Below are 15,223 nucleotides of genomic sequence, written 5' to 3' on the forward strand. Positions count from 1 at the left end.
CAAGTTTGTATGTAGCACTGGGGGCTCTGGGAGATGTCAGTCTGGATGCCTGTTTTGTGCCAAGTGGGAGGGTTTCAAGGAGGAGATGAAGCTGAGAGGTCTGTTCAGAGCCCACGTGAGACCTCCTTGAGGATCCCCCAAAAATAACTGCATCAGATTCTGAGGACAAAGAGGTGAGATTTGCTTGGGCAAGTGAAGACAACCAACCCATGAAATCTGAGAGCTGACTGTAAATGTAAATGGGATGAGGGCTAGAAAAATTCATTTTCGGGTGCGAATTGATGAACTTTTAAACCAAACAAATGAAAAGATATTACAACTGTTGAAATAGCTTAACGGCCGCTCCATGTGTAGTAGACATTTCAGGCAATCATTTGATTGCGGTTTGGGCCACGTAGGAAGTGTGGTTAAACAGGCTGACTTTGGGTTTATAGCTGAGTTAAAAAACATAATGGATATTTGGATTCATTTCAGGATTCTGCAAATTTGGGTCCACATCCTAGAAATAACAATCCTGTTCTCTTCTGCACTGGTCAGGTGCCACCTGGAGAATTTGTGTACTTCTAAGAGCTCTATTTTAAAAGGATGTGAATAAACAGCCATGGGGTCAGACAAGAGCAAAGGAGTGGAGGGAAGGACCTAGAAATCTGTTATTTGTAGACTTTCCTAATGGTCCAGTGGTTAAGACTCCATTCTTCCAATGCAGGGGGCGATGAGTTTGGTCCCTGGTTGGGGAACTAAGATCCCACATGCCCCAAGGTGCAGCCAAAAAAAAAGAACTCTGTTATTTGAGAAGTTGGGAATATTTGGGGATACTATGTTTGAGTGTTTAAAGAGCTGTTGGATTGTGAAAAGAGTCGGGGTGTCCTGTATTGTTCCAGAAGGTAGAATCGAATCACAGGAAGAAAAACTCTAAGGACAGAGACCTTGGCTCTATTTAAGGAACAACTTTTGATCTGATTCGTTCCTCCAAGGAGGCTGGCCTGATTTAGGAACCGAGTCCTTCAGGTCCATCTGGGGCAGGGTCTGTTTGCTGTGGGAGTTGGGGGCAGAGACAGCCACAGGGGCAGAGACACGCCGATTCCGAGTCCGTGAGGGAGAGCAGTACCCAGACCACAGGCAGGAATGGAGAAGAAAAACGGGAGCGGGGCCAAGCCTCAGGAGCCAGGCGGAGATAGACGGGGAGCTAGCAGGGTTGGCGGAGCCTCAGCTGGCCGTCACCCATCAGTGGCTTTATGGAATATGTGCAGAGCCATTATCTTAAAGACTCCAAGTTATAATAGAGGCCATGAGCTGGTCTCTGGCAAAGTCATCGTGTCAGGAAATGCTCTGATTCCACAAGCGTTCAACAGATGCCTGGTGACCGTCCATACTTTCATTGGTCCAACTCTTTTAATTTTTAATCATGGTATGAATAAAATATGCATAACATACTATTTACCATCTTAAATACAGTGCCATATTAAAGTGTACATTTCAGTGGTATTAAGTATATTCATTTTGTTGTACAATCCCCGTCCATCTCACCATCATCCATCTCCAGAACTCTTTCTATCTTGTACACTGGAGACTCTGGGCCCGTTAAACAATAACTCCCCATTACCCCTCCTCCCAGTCCCTGGCAATCCCCATTTGACTTTCTGTTTCTATGAACTTGGCTCCTCTAGGTACTTCTGAAGTGGAATTATATAACATTTGTCTTCATGTGACCATCTTATTTCACTTAGAATGTCCAAGGTTCTTCCATGCTGTGCAGCATGTGTTAGAATTTCCTTTCTTTTTACGCCTGACTAATATATGTACAAGGGCTTTCCTGGTGACTCAGATGGTAAAGAACCTGCCTGCAATGCAGGAGACCTGGGTTCAATCCCTGTCAGGAAGACACCCTGGAGAAGGTAATGGCAACCCACTCCAATATTCTTGCCTGGAGAATCCCATCGACAGAGGAGCTTGGTGGGCTACGGTCCATGGTGTTGCAGAGTCAGACATAACTGAGCGACGAAGCACACACGATATATGTACCAACCATGTTTCATTTATTCATTCAGCCATCAATGTACACTTGAATCAACTGGATTGGATCAATTAATCCCATATTGGATCGATTTTGTACCAGGCCCTCTGGTAGGCACTGAAGTTAGTTAATACAATGATGATGACTTTCAGGAACCTCACAGGATCCATGGGAATTGGGGGGAAAGGCTGGGGAGAGCTAACGTTGGCAGATATGTTAACCAATTTTAATAACACTTTTTGAATAATAATAGCATGATACATCTGAACCACAAGGGAAGCCCAAGAATACTGGAGTGGGTAACCTATCCCTTCTTCAGCAGATCTTCCCGACCCAGGAATCGAAGCAGGGTCTCCTGCACTGCAGGCAATACAAAGCCTGTATCAGGTATCATGGGTACACCATGAAGGAAGACATTGGTTCTAGGGATTATGGGAAGGGAAGGGAGAAAATATTTTTTAAAGAAGGCAGTGTCTGAGCTAATGAGATCAATATGGCTAAAGAACCTTTGAATCTGGACAACTTTGCAGCCAGTGGCTCCTGAAAGCTGGACTGGTTGCATCTAGCTTCTTGGGATAGCTTTCAAAAAATAGTGATCTTAGGTTCCAAGCCCCAAAATTCTGATTCAGTGAATCTAGGGTGGAGGGTACGAGTCTCTTTTGAATAGCCCCTCTTGGTGATTTTAATGTACCAATCATGTTGGCAGGCACTGGGGAAACACTGAGGTTATAAATTCAAGTTTACATTTTAGCTAAAATCCTCTGACCTCACTGTGGAGGGGGCAGGAACAAGGAGTTAAAAAAAATCCAAGGCAGAGAAACTAGTTCCAGACCATGGGTACAATATTCCATGGACTGGAGATGCTGATGACGATCATATGTGGTGTATTCATCCCTCCATTCATTCAAATGATTTTTGGTACACAGCTACTTTTTGTTACCTGCACTGGACTCTCTTTCCATTTCTAAGATCCTATATCCTATTAATCATATTTGAAGGTGCTTTGGCCAATAGAATGTGGCAGAAATAAGGCTGTGTGAATTCTGAACCTCGGCCATAAGAGTTCTTGCAGCTTCTTGCAGAACCTTGCTGCTCTGTCAACAAACCTGACCTCACCTGCTAGAGAAGCCATTCATTGACCTAGAAGATGACCACAAGGTATGAGTGAACCCAACTGAGGTCAGAGGAAAACAACCTACCTGATTCCAGCCGTGTTGCCAACCCACAGAGTTATTTAGCTCATTACGGGCTAAATGATGGTTTTTAAGCCACTAAGTTTCAGGGGTGTTTTTAATGCAGCAGAAGCTAACGGATGCACTCTCCTGGGCCCTGGGGCCTTTATGCATGCTGTTCCCTCTGTTTAGAACACACTTTCGTCTTTCTTGTCTCATTGACTCCTACCCACCACAGCTTGGCAAAATTTACCCTCATCTTGATTAGGTTAAATCTCTTCATTTTAAGCTCACATTGTGCTTTTTGCCTCTCTGGTAGCACTGCAACCGCTATAACTTTACATATATCTGTTTATAATGTTTGATCATGGTCTTTCTTCCCTATTAGACTATAAGCTTCATGAGTCCAGGGACAATGTCTGTCTTGTTCATCATTACATTTCAGCACCTAGTATAGTTCCTAGCACATAGTAAGTGCTCACTAAATATTTGTGGAATGAAACAGTATGCTACTGGCGGGGGTGGGGGAGTTCTTCTTTAAAATAATAACCCTCATAGCAGTTTTCTCCTCCCACTATCCCAGGAATTAAAAACTAGGTAAGTCACTGAATAAGAATGTGTCTTGTAATTTTTAAAGGACTGTGCAAATGTTAGTTCTTAATTGTTAGTGTTATTATTCTGGGTTGGCAACAGCTGGCTTTGGGGGAATCCTTTAGCTTTCTCATTCCCCTAAAATGGCCCCAGGCAGCTTCCTAGCAGCTACAATTGTGGCTGGATGGGCAATTTACATGCTGAAAGTCTCGCCTAGAGTTATAACACAGATATGTAAATATCTCTGTAGCATCAACCTAGCAAAGCATCTCCAGGCTGTTTAATTACAGAACTTGGTGGTAATGATACCAATGCTGAGTTCAATTAAGGACTATTTACAAAACCAATGAGGGAGGACTTTTCTGCCTTTTCTGAAACAGTAGGAACTGACTAGAGGGACCTGTTATTTCACAGCATAAATCTACAGCTCAGCTACACCATAAACACGGTAGATTTGGAGTCTGCAACTCCATGCCCTATTTTGACCTCCTGGAGCTCAGATTGCAGAGAGCACAAGTCTAATTAGTGAGTCATTCCAGAGACAGAGCCTCTGTGAGCAACTTGTCCAAGTCTCGGTTTCTTTATCTGTAAAATGTACACATGATGGCCTTATACTGCCTGTTTATTTTGAGGCTAGCTGAGATAATCATTGGAAATCACCATTAGAATCATGAGAACAGTGCCCGGCATCCAGTAATCATTCAATACATTTTAACTATTAATGGTTGTTATCATCACCGGTAATCATCATTGGAAAAAACCCCAATGCTGGGAAAGATTCAGGACAGGTAGAGAAGGGGGCAATAGAAGATGAAATGGTTGGGTGGCATTATCAACTCAATGGACGTGAGTTGGAGCAAATTCCAGGAGATAGCAAAGAACAGGGAATCCTGTGCTGCAGTCCACAGGGTCGCAAAGAGTCAGACACGACTGAGTGACTGAACAACAAAAAAATCACAGTTACTGCTATTAACACACATAGCTGCTTCCACCATGGACAATGTATTATGCCAGCTTGAGAAGCCTGCTGGGAAATCCTCTTGACCAATTTTACTTTCTCAGGAAGTGAGTGGGTTCTCTCACACAGCTGATGGGCAGCGATGTTCCATAAAGTATTCAAGCAGTCATTCATGAGACATGGGTTGAACACACTATGTATGGTGCTGGGAGTGTAGAAGCGAGTAAGAGCACCCCTGCCCTAGGTCTACAGGGGAGCAGTGAGGTTCACTGCAGTAAAGTCTCCTTCAACATTGATCTCCATATGCTGTGGGCATATAGAGAGAAGTCAACCCTACCCCAAAAGGTCAAGGAAGGTTTGCTCTGGGCCACCTGGGATTCTCAGGTGGAGGAGAGGATGAAGCCCATATTGTTGTTGCTTATTCACTAAATCATGTCTGATTCTTTGCAAAACCATGGACTGCCTGCAGCCCACCAGGCTCCCCTGTCCATGGGATCATCCAGGCAAGAATACAAGAGTGGGTTGCCATTTCCTCCTCCAGGGGATCTTCCCAACCCAAGGATCAAACCCAAGTCAAACCTCCTGCATTGGGAGGAGGATTCTATACCACTGAACCACCAGGGAAGCCTGAAGCCCTTATTAACTTCACTCAAAACAGAAGAGGACATTTCTTCCTTCCTTAAGAGATTGTGGCAATGACCTATTTGTCTGAAACGTTTTGTCACAAAGCTCCATTACACCTGGAAACAAAGCTTTCAAAATTAATCCTCTAACGAAAGAAAGCATTTCTCCCAATGTTCAGCATCTCCAGAGGGAGTGCCCTTGGGTGTTCATCTTACTGGACCCTTTCAGGTTCAGCTTTGGCAAAGAGGAGTTTTGTTAGCTGTGTGATGAGGAAGACCTCGTCATATCTCACATTCTTGTGACCTGGAATCAAGGGGCAGCTCCAGGACTGACAAAGACTAGACACAGTACAGGGACCAGGTTATCAGCAGAAATATCTCCCTGGGCATCAGGGAACCTGGATTCTGTCTCTGATGATGCTGGCCAAACATATGCAACTGTGCTCCAGCCATTAACCTTTCTGAGAATTGGTGAGTCCAACTTGGGAAGGTTTAACAGCTATTCCCAGCTTGGGGAGGGGACTTACTGCTTACCACATGCTTCTGTCTGTTCCTCTCGTCTGCTCTCTGCAAGAGCTCTCCCAGCTGGAAAAACAAAAAAATGAACAAAAATCCTCCCTGGAGTCCCTCTAAGCTTCATGTTAATATTCTGTCTCTCCCCTTCATTGCTCTGGAGCTTGAAAAATAATAATTTTTAAGACACTGATATCACAATATTAAAAAAGGAAAAAACACTGAATATCATGTGCAAGAATTTAGTGTGGCTTAATCCATTTAATCTTCCTAATAACTTTATGATATGGGTACTTTTATTATCCCCATTTTATAGCCCGGAAACTGAGGCTTAACACTTGAAGCGAGTAGCAAAATCACACTGCTAGTAGATGAGCCAGAATTTAAACCCAGGCTACTGACTGCAGTGCAGTTCTTTTAAAAAAAAATTTTTTTTTACATTTTAACTGTTTATTTGGGGGTTTTTTAGGTTGAGCTGAGCAACATGTGGGATGTTAGTTCTCCTACCAGGAATTGAACCCAAGCCCTCTGCATTGGAAACGCAGAGCCTTAACCACTAGACTTGGGAAGTCCCTACAATGCAGTTCTCGTGTTGTATGTTCAGTCACTTCAGTCATGTTCAACTCTTTGCGACCCTGTGGACTGTAGCCCACCAGGCTCCTCTGTCCATGGAATTCTCCAGGCAAGAATACTGGAATAGGTTGCCTGCCCTCCTCCAGGGGATCCTCCCGACCCAGGGATGGAATACACGTTTCTTACGTCTCCTGCATTGGCGTGCGGGTTCTTTACCACTAGTGCCACCTGGGAAGCCCCAATGCAGTTCTTAAGCACTTGATTCAGCACGTCAATTTCCATTCTTTCCTCACCTCCTCTCTGCATGTCCCCACACCCTAGAATGTTTTCTTCTGGCACAGAGGATCTCCAGCTTGTCCAAAAGGGAACCTCTTGTAAGGGATATTTGTTAGATTTTGGTGCATAGTGTCCATTTCCTCTTCCAAAAAGCATTTCGTTTCCTGTAGGATAACCTCCTCCCCATTGGCTGAAATCAAGACCCTTCCTTCCTCCTGCTTCAGGAACAGGGGAGTGACACAGGCTGGAATTTGACTTGTAAGCAGCAAGGTCAAGGAGCCTGGAAGACTTTGGAATTCTGTTCAATCCATCTGAACAGGTGCCAACAAATTCAGTAATCAAGATAAAAATTATTTTAATGCAATCCTTTTTTTTTTTGCAATCCTTTTAAAAAGAAAAATTAATGTAAAAATTCCAAGATGAATAACATTTCAAAATGTTACATAAAGACAAGGTCAGTATGGCTGAATTTTTTTTTCCCTTTTGCCTTGGGCTCCAGTGTGGCTGGACATGGCAGTGCTGACCATTCACCATCATGAGGGCCCATGTGTCTTGCCCTCCAGCCCGTTGTACCTGCCTCACACTCGGTTTCCTGGCACTGATGGATGCACAGGGTTCGTGGAGCTCTGCTTTGGCCCCCGCGGTTTTCTGCACTTTAGAGGCTCTTTCTCCTCCCCTCCTACCTTACTGATAAATTCACCTTCTTTCACCTCCTTCTCTATGTGTCAGTTTCTTCGTCTAGAAAATGGGGATAATAAGTGGTACCCTGTGAGCAATGTTGTTGTTCAGTCACTAAGTTGTGTCCAACTCTTTGCAACCCCCAGGCTTCCCTGCCCTTCACTATCTTCCAGAGTTTGCTCAAACTCATCTCCATTGAGTTGGTGATGTCATCCAACCACCTCGTCCTCTGTCATCCCCTTCTCCTCCTGTCTTCAATCTTTCCCAACATCAGAGTCTTTTCTAGTTGAGTCGGCTCTTCACATCAGGTGGCCAAAGTATTGGAGCTTCAGCTTCAGCAGCAGTCCTTCCAATGAGTATTCAGGGTTGAGAGCACTAAATGAGCCTTACTATCTGCATAGCACCTGACAGGTGAGCACTCCCTGGGCACATCAACATCACTGTCACCCTCCCCGGATACAGTAATCTGCTGTCATGCCTCTCATCGCCCAAAGTGAAGGGCAGTTGCTTAATGCCAGTTGGCTGAAAAACTCACACCGCTTCCCTATCTACGTTTCTGATCACCCAAATGTGAAATACAGATGCCTTATCCTCCAGCTGCACAGTAAATGGAAGTGTTGTCTGGGCTTTTGGCTTTCCGCTCCCTTCTTCTCCCTATCACTCTTTCCAGGCCATCTGATAGCTGTCCATGGCTTCAAGGCTGACCTCTTATCTGTGATATGGGGTTGGCCAAAAAGTGTGTGTGGGTATTTCCCTAACATGTTATGGAAAAACCCAAATGAACTTTTGGGCCAACCCAATCCATCTGTGATGTCCATTTCTCCAAGCCCAGACTTCCAAATGCTCAGTGGGGGTCTCAGCTGTGCCTACACCGCACTTCGAGCATTACTAATGATAGCGTGTGACGGATGACTGATTGCTAACTGGGTAGTCCATAGTAAGCCAAGAGCTTTACCTGGATTATTTCCTTGCAACCTTTCAAAAACCTCATTCTACAGAGGAAAGATAAAATAAAACATTAAATCAACAACAACAACAACGAAACCAGTGGGGTCTTGAGACCAGGATTTGAACCCAGACAATCTGACTCTGCAGCTGGGAATAGGGGCTCCTGCTTGAAAAGATTATCCAAAGCTGCAGCTTTTTAAAGAGTGAGTTTTAAGTTAACTGGCGAGAAGAGCAGCAGTCCTCAATGAGAGGCAATGTGCAACGTCTGGAGGCATTTTTGGTCGTCAGAGCTGGGAGGATGCTCCGCATTTGGTGGGTGCTCCTAAACTTCTATAACGCATGAGAAGCTCCCACCGCAGAGAACTGTCGGGTCCAACGTGTTGATAGCGCCAAGGATGATAGCGCCTGCTTTATGGCTATGAAGCAAGACTGGGAGGAGCTCATAAAGAGGGTTAACTTTTTAGGAGCTTCCTCCCCCACTCACCAACTGTGCAGTGCCCTCCTCCTCCTCGCTTCCCACCACCTTCAAGCCTACCCCCCCACCCCCGCCCCCCACCTCCCAGCCCAGCAAAGCCTCAAACTCTTAGCACCACCCACTCGGCCTTCCCAGCACAAAGCACAAACAGGAACTCATTATCTTCCTCCTCAAAACCTTCCCTCCCCTGCTCTTTATCATGGTTAAAAATACCACCCTCCTTCTCCTCCTCCTCACAGGTGAGCATCATTGTCCCCACCACTGCCCCCCCCCCCCCCCCCCCCCCCCCACCATCCATCCATCAGTCACCAAGCTGTGTCTCTCCAAAGCCCCTCCTGCACTCCCTCTCCTTTCCATCCTCACTAACCTACTTTGGGCCAAAATAGCTTCTTACGCTATTTCTTTTCCAGTTATGAGACTGAAGTCACTTTTTATTCATCTACACGGGGATGCATTCATTTCGCCCAGAGCAGGAATGTCATATGGAATTACCTGTGCGAGCCCACCCAAGTCCTAGCCTGGGAATCCAGGAGACATTCCTGATGCAATCTGAGCATTCTGTTCCCTTCCCTCTTGTTGTCTACTCCAGTGGGCGAGGTGGTCCCTCGGGGCCAGAGCTCATCCCCTCCCACCTCCCACCCTCTCACCCTCAGGACCTGTTCCAGGAGGGACCCCGCCCTTCCCCTTCAACCTCTCCCTCCTTACTGGGACCTTCCCATCAAGAACAGATGCTTGCTCACCCACTCTCCTAGAAGGATCCTCCACCCTTGCCTCCCACGAGCTAGACTGCCATGTTTCTGAAAAGAATTGTCTATACTTGCTGTCTCCCACTCACGCTTCAACCCACTGCAATCTGGCCTCCAATCCCTCCACTCCATTGAGGCAGTTCTGGCAAAAGTTACCAGCCTTCTAACTGTCAAATAAAATAGGTACTTGCTTTCCTTCCTTGGCTGGATCTTCTGTGACATTTGAGAGGGTTGGCCACTGCTTTCTTTTAGAAGCAATTTCTTCCCTTGACCTCAGGTATTCCTTCCATTTCTGTTCCTGGACCTCTCCCTTCCCTCCGGGGGTCAGTCTGCTTTGTGGGTATCCCATCCCCTGCAGCCTACAGTGTCCCTCAACCTTGATCCCAGTATCTTCTCACTCTACATATTCCCCATGGGTGAATTCATCTGCAGCTTGCACCCATAGTTCTAACCACCAGGCGAGAAAGTAGAGGATGGTTAAGAGCCTGTACTCCAAAACTCCTCTGTGAACCAAGTATTTGACCTTGGGCCAGCTAGTCAACATTTCTGTGCCTCAGTTTCCTCAACTGTAAAATGGTGCAAAGCTTTCAAGTCTCATTGCTTTCCAAGACCAAGCATGCAGTTTCCTCAGACCATGCTGAACCTTGTAGAGCTACCAGATGTATTACATGCTCCCACTCAGCTTGGTCTTTGCTCAGACACAGAGCAAATGGTGCCTGGTCAGTATTTGTGAATAAATGAATGAATGCTGACCTGGCTTGGGTCTCCCCAGAAACAAATCTCAAGAGAACTGGGTGCAGCTAGCTCCAACACTCTGGCCACGTGATGCGAAGAGCTGACTCATTGGAAAAGACCCTGATGCTGGGGAAGATTGAGGGCAGGAGGAGAAGGGGATGACAGAGGATGAGAAGGTTGGATGGCATCATTGACTCAATGGACATGAGTGTGAGTAAACTCCGGGAGACAGTAAAGGACTGAGAAGCCTGGTGTGCTGTGGTCCACGGGGTCACTGGCAAAGAGTTGGACACAACTTAGTGACTGAAAAACAAGTTTATTTGAAAGGTGATTGATTCCAAGCAGAATAAATGAGGAAGTGAAAGAGTAAGGCTGGGAGGAGACAAAAGGCATAGTGAATTGATGAAAGTTATGCCTCGGGGCAATGGGACTCAACTCCGCTGGGGGCCCTCTGTTGAAAGCACTTGAGGACTGTCCCCCTTAGGGATAGAAGGCTGGGACTTTATCCACTGATTGGTTGGAGGCTGCCCCAGGGCTGTTAGGCACTTCTGGTCTGGGCAAGATTCTGCAGCCTTGGAGAAAAGCCCAGGCAGAGAGGAGGAGACAGGCATCAAACTGCAGCTTGCAGATGAACTCACAGTGGGGTCCAGGGGACCAAGAACTGAGCATCACCAACTCTGTGCTTTTTGTTCTGGCTCCCAGACTTGTGTTCCCTTATCTACCTAGATAAATTCCACCTCTTCCTAGAAAGTTAGTTTCAGAGCACCCGCTTCTTGAAAGTAGTTTCTAACCCCTTCCAAAATTCATAAGTTAAGATACCCTAACCAGCAATATGATGCTGTTTGGAGGTGGGGCCTTTAGGGGGTGATTAAGTCATGAGAATGGGTGGGGTTCTCATGAATGGGATTAGTGACCTTATAAGAGAAATAGCAGAGCAACCCCTTGCCCCTGTAAGAAGATGGTCATCTGTGAACCAGGATGAGGGGTCTCACCAGACACAGAATCTGTCAGCATCAGACTTCTCAACCTCTAGAACTGTGAGAAATAAATGTGGACCTGAACTAAGATACCCACTCCCTAATGATTTGGGAGGACTTCCCTGTGACATCCCTAGCATACCTCTGTAAGAATAATCATTTCTCTGTTTTCTAAATACAACTTACTTGGAGGGAAAGAACAGTGCATCTTTGCAAATCTATTGCCCAGAAGATTTTTGAGCATGAAACTAGTGACTTTTTTTTTTTAGTTGGCTGCGCTGCATAGGCTTTTTTCTCTAGTTTCAGCGAGCTGGGGCTAGTCTCTAGCTGTGGTGCATGGGCTTCTCACTGTGGTGGCTTCTTGTGTTTTGGGAGTAAGGGCTTTAGGGCATGTGCGCTCAGTGGCGTGGTGCACCGGCTTAGTTACTCCGAGGCATGTGGAATCTTCCTAGATCAAACCCACATCTCCTCTATTGGCAGGCAGATTATTTACCACTGAGCCACCAGGGAAGCCCTTAACTAGTGATGGCTTTAATGAATTCAAATTCATCTTGCTCAGAGTCCTGCCCAGAGTCAGTTCAGTTCAGTCAGTTCAGTCGCTCAGTCGTGTCCAATTCTTTGCGACCCCATGAACCGCAGCATGCCAGGCCTCCCTGTCCATCACCAACTCCCGGAAGTTACTCAAACTCATGTCCATTGAGTCGGTGATGCCATCTAGCCATCTCATCCTCTGTTGTCCCCTTCTCCTCCCGCCCCCAATCCCTTCCAGCATCAGGGTCTTTTCCAATGAGTCAACTCTTCGCATGAGGTAGCCAATGTATTGGAGTTTCAGCTTCAGCATCAGTCCTTCCAATAAACACCCAGGACTGATCTCCTTTAGGATGGACTGGTTGGATCTCCTTGCAGTCCAAGGGACTCTCAAGAGTCTTCTCCAACACCACAGTTCAAAAGCATCAATTCTTTGGCATTCAGCTTTCTTCACAGTCCAACTCTCACATCCATACATGACCACTGGAAAAACCATAGCCTTGACTAGACAGACCTTTGTTGGCAAAGTAATGTCTCTGCTTTTTAATATGCTGTCTAGGTTGGTCATAACTTTCCTTCCAAGGAGTCTTTTAATTTCATGGCTGCAATCACCTAACCAGAGTAAGTGGTCAATAAATGTAGGCTCCTTTCCTTTCCCTCCAACTCAGAGTTTGCCTTCTAACTTAGGAGGGGACTTAACTGAGCAAGTGTAGAATGTGATACATTCTTTAAATGAATGGAAGTGCTGCAGGAGCACAAAGGAGGATGCAATTAACTAGGACTGTATCAATGAGATTGCAGTTAACTTGTCTTACAGTCTTAATTACTTATAGTTTTAACTTTGCTGAACCATTAATAGAGGTGTCTGACACTTCTTCCATTACAGTGGGCTTTCCCATTTGAAAGCCTCCTGGTGGCTCAGAGGGTAAGGAATCTGCCTGCAATGCAGGAGATGCGGGTTAGATTCGTGGGTTGGGAAGATCCCCTGGAGAAGGCTACCCACTCTAATATTCACACCTGGAGAATTCCATGGGCAGAGAAGCCTGGTGGGCTATGGTACATGAGGTTGCAAAGAGTTGGACATGACTGAGCGACTAACACGTTCACTTTTTCAAGGGCTATTAAGCAATGAAACAGGGCATGTGATGTGCAGAAGAGGTGGGGGTGGGAGAGGTGAGTGTCAAAGTCAAGTAGATCCAACGGTTGGGGAAAGTTCCCTTTGAGGACTTGACTTCTGAACTATGAGCTGAGTGCCACAAACAGTCAAGCAGAGATTCTTCCAGACAGAAGAAAAAGCAGGCGCAAAGGGCCGGCGGCAGGACCCTGGACTCCCAGGGCCAAACCAGGAGCTTGTCCCACTGCTTCTGGCCACTGATAAAAGAGTTGCAGAAAAGAGACAAAATGGGTCTAAAACTGATGTCTGGTCCTTACTTACAGGTTGGGGAGCTGATATCCAGCTTCCAGTGCCTGTCAGACTCATTTCAAGTTTGGTTTTCGCCCAGGGGTATGTTGTTCCCTCTTCAAAGTCAGATTGGGTTTCAAAGGAATTTGAAACGCTTACAGCAAAACCACCAAGCTGCATCCTCCAGGTAGAAAAACCCCAAATGTGGCATTTCCGTGGAAAACCACAATGAATCACTCCCACTGGCCCACCTAGCCTAGGCCTGACTGCATGGAGATTTACTTTGGTTTTCTCAAACTTCCTAATACCTCTCCAGACGTCTTAACAACCCCCCCCCCCCCCCCACCCCGGCCCAGTGTCCTGAGTCTCAGGTTAAGAGAAAAATACCAAATTCTGTAGCGTTTGCGGAGTTTCAAATTTCACCAGAAGGTATTCTACCATAGCCACTAACCTTTTCCTCTACAGACAGTAGTTTCTGAAATGCTGCAAAGAAAAAAAATCACTAGGTGATAAGGACGGAAATGAAGTTTGGAAGCTTTTTAAATAGGTATAGATAATGCACAGCACACACTCCATCAATTAAAACCCTCCTCTCTCCGATGTCTCTTGTGGTAGTAAAGACAATCGTGGTTATCGTTTATTCAAGTATTTACTATGTGTCAGTCACGGTCTAAACAATTGGTTTCCAAACCAAACCTATGAGAGCACTATGACCACCTCATTTCACATTTCAGCAATCGGAGGCTCAGCGAAGTTAAGTGACTTACCCAAGGTAACCCAGTTAGAAAAAAGGCAAAGTGTGGATTCCAACCCGGGTCAGAGTCCAAAGTTCATACTATGACCGTCCATACCATTTGTATACTATCCTGACCTGGAAAGGTCCTGCCCCCCTGGCACTGGGCAAAACATGAGGAAATTAGCAACGCGGACGCAGTGAAAGGGGTGGGAGGGTGGTAGTCAGGTAAAGTCATTTATTTTATGAAAAATAGGGGAAACGGCTAGGAGATGTCAAGTTCATTCTTTGCAGGATGGGAGAGAGACCAAGGTCCTTTCCTGGTGTCAGGGGACTTAGAAAGGCACTTCCCAAGGCCAAGGTTTTATCGGGACAAATCCGACCCCTTCTACATCTGAGCAGGGAGGAGGCAGGCCAGCGCCAGTGTGGGGCCGAAGAGATAGGAGGCCCGACACTGGCCCAGCTCGCACGCCGGAGTCGGGGGGTCGGAGGCCCCGCTGGTCCGCCGCTGGGTGTCCGGCCGCCGCGCTCCCCGTGCGATGTCGGGGAGCCCACCGGCCCCCCCCCCCCCACTCCCCTCCTGCGTGCTGGCGGGCCAAGGGTTAAGCGAGGCGGGAGCCCCCGGCGCGGGGCGGCCCCCGGGCCGGGAATGCTTAGTCAGGATTCCGATTTCCTGTCGAAGTGTTTGGATTTCCTGGAGCCCGCGCCCTCCGCCGCCGAGCGGGATCGTCCGAGCCGCGCGCGTCGCTGCGGCCTCCTCCCCTCGGCACATGGTCGCCCGCCCCTTCCTGCGCCGCGCTCGGCTCCCGCGCCTCGCCGCCGTCGCCGCCGCCGCGGGCGGGCTCTCTGCGCTCGAGCAGCCCCCGGCCCGCGCCTCCCGCCCCGCCGGCTGCTCCCGCCGCCGCCGCCCGCCGCCCGCTTTCCGCTCTGAGAGCCGCGATCGGTCGGCCGAGGGGAGCCGGGGCGCGGGCGTCTGCGCCGCCGCCAGGGAGCCGCCACCGAACCCGCGATGGAATAATGCCCAGCGGCCCGCCCGGTCCCGGTGAGTTGCGGGGCGCTCGGGCGGGCTCGGCGGGGCCGCGCGGGGGTCTCGTCGGCACCCCCTTGCCCGGCTCCCGCTCGGAGAGGCGCCGGCACGGGGGCGCCGGGCGGGTCCCGGCTTCGTTCGCGCAGGGGAGCTGGCCGTGGGCTTCGCAGGGCCGGGCTCGGCCGTCCGGGGGCTGGGGGTCTGCGCCCCCCGAGGCGCGGGGGTGGGGAGGGTGGGACCGCCCGTGGGGGGTT

General features: G+C 47.9%; 1 protein-coding gene across 2 annotated transcripts in view; it reads left to right on the forward strand.

The window, feature by feature from the left end:
- Nucleotides 1–14,668: 14,668 nt before the first annotated feature.
- Nucleotides 14,669–15,223, forward strand: part of ASAP1 (ArfGAP with SH3 domain, ankyrin repeat and PH domain 1) — a 329,862-nt gene continuing 329,307 nt past the window's right edge. The window contains exon 1 of one of the 2 annotated variants that reach the window (XM_070477002.1): nucleotides 14,669–14,984. The gene's annotated coding sequence lies outside the window, so the exon portion shown is untranslated. The remainder of the gene's footprint in view (nucleotides 14,985–15,223) is intronic. The other variant, XM_070477000.1, reaches the window with a different exon arrangement.

This window comes from Odocoileus virginianus, chromosome 15 (assembly GCF_023699985.2).
Source record: "Odocoileus virginianus isolate 20LAN1187 ecotype Illinois chromosome 15, Ovbor_1.2, whole genome shotgun sequence".
In the NCBI taxonomy this organism is placed as follows: domain Eukaryota; kingdom Metazoa; phylum Chordata; class Mammalia; order Artiodactyla; family Cervidae; genus Odocoileus; species Odocoileus virginianus.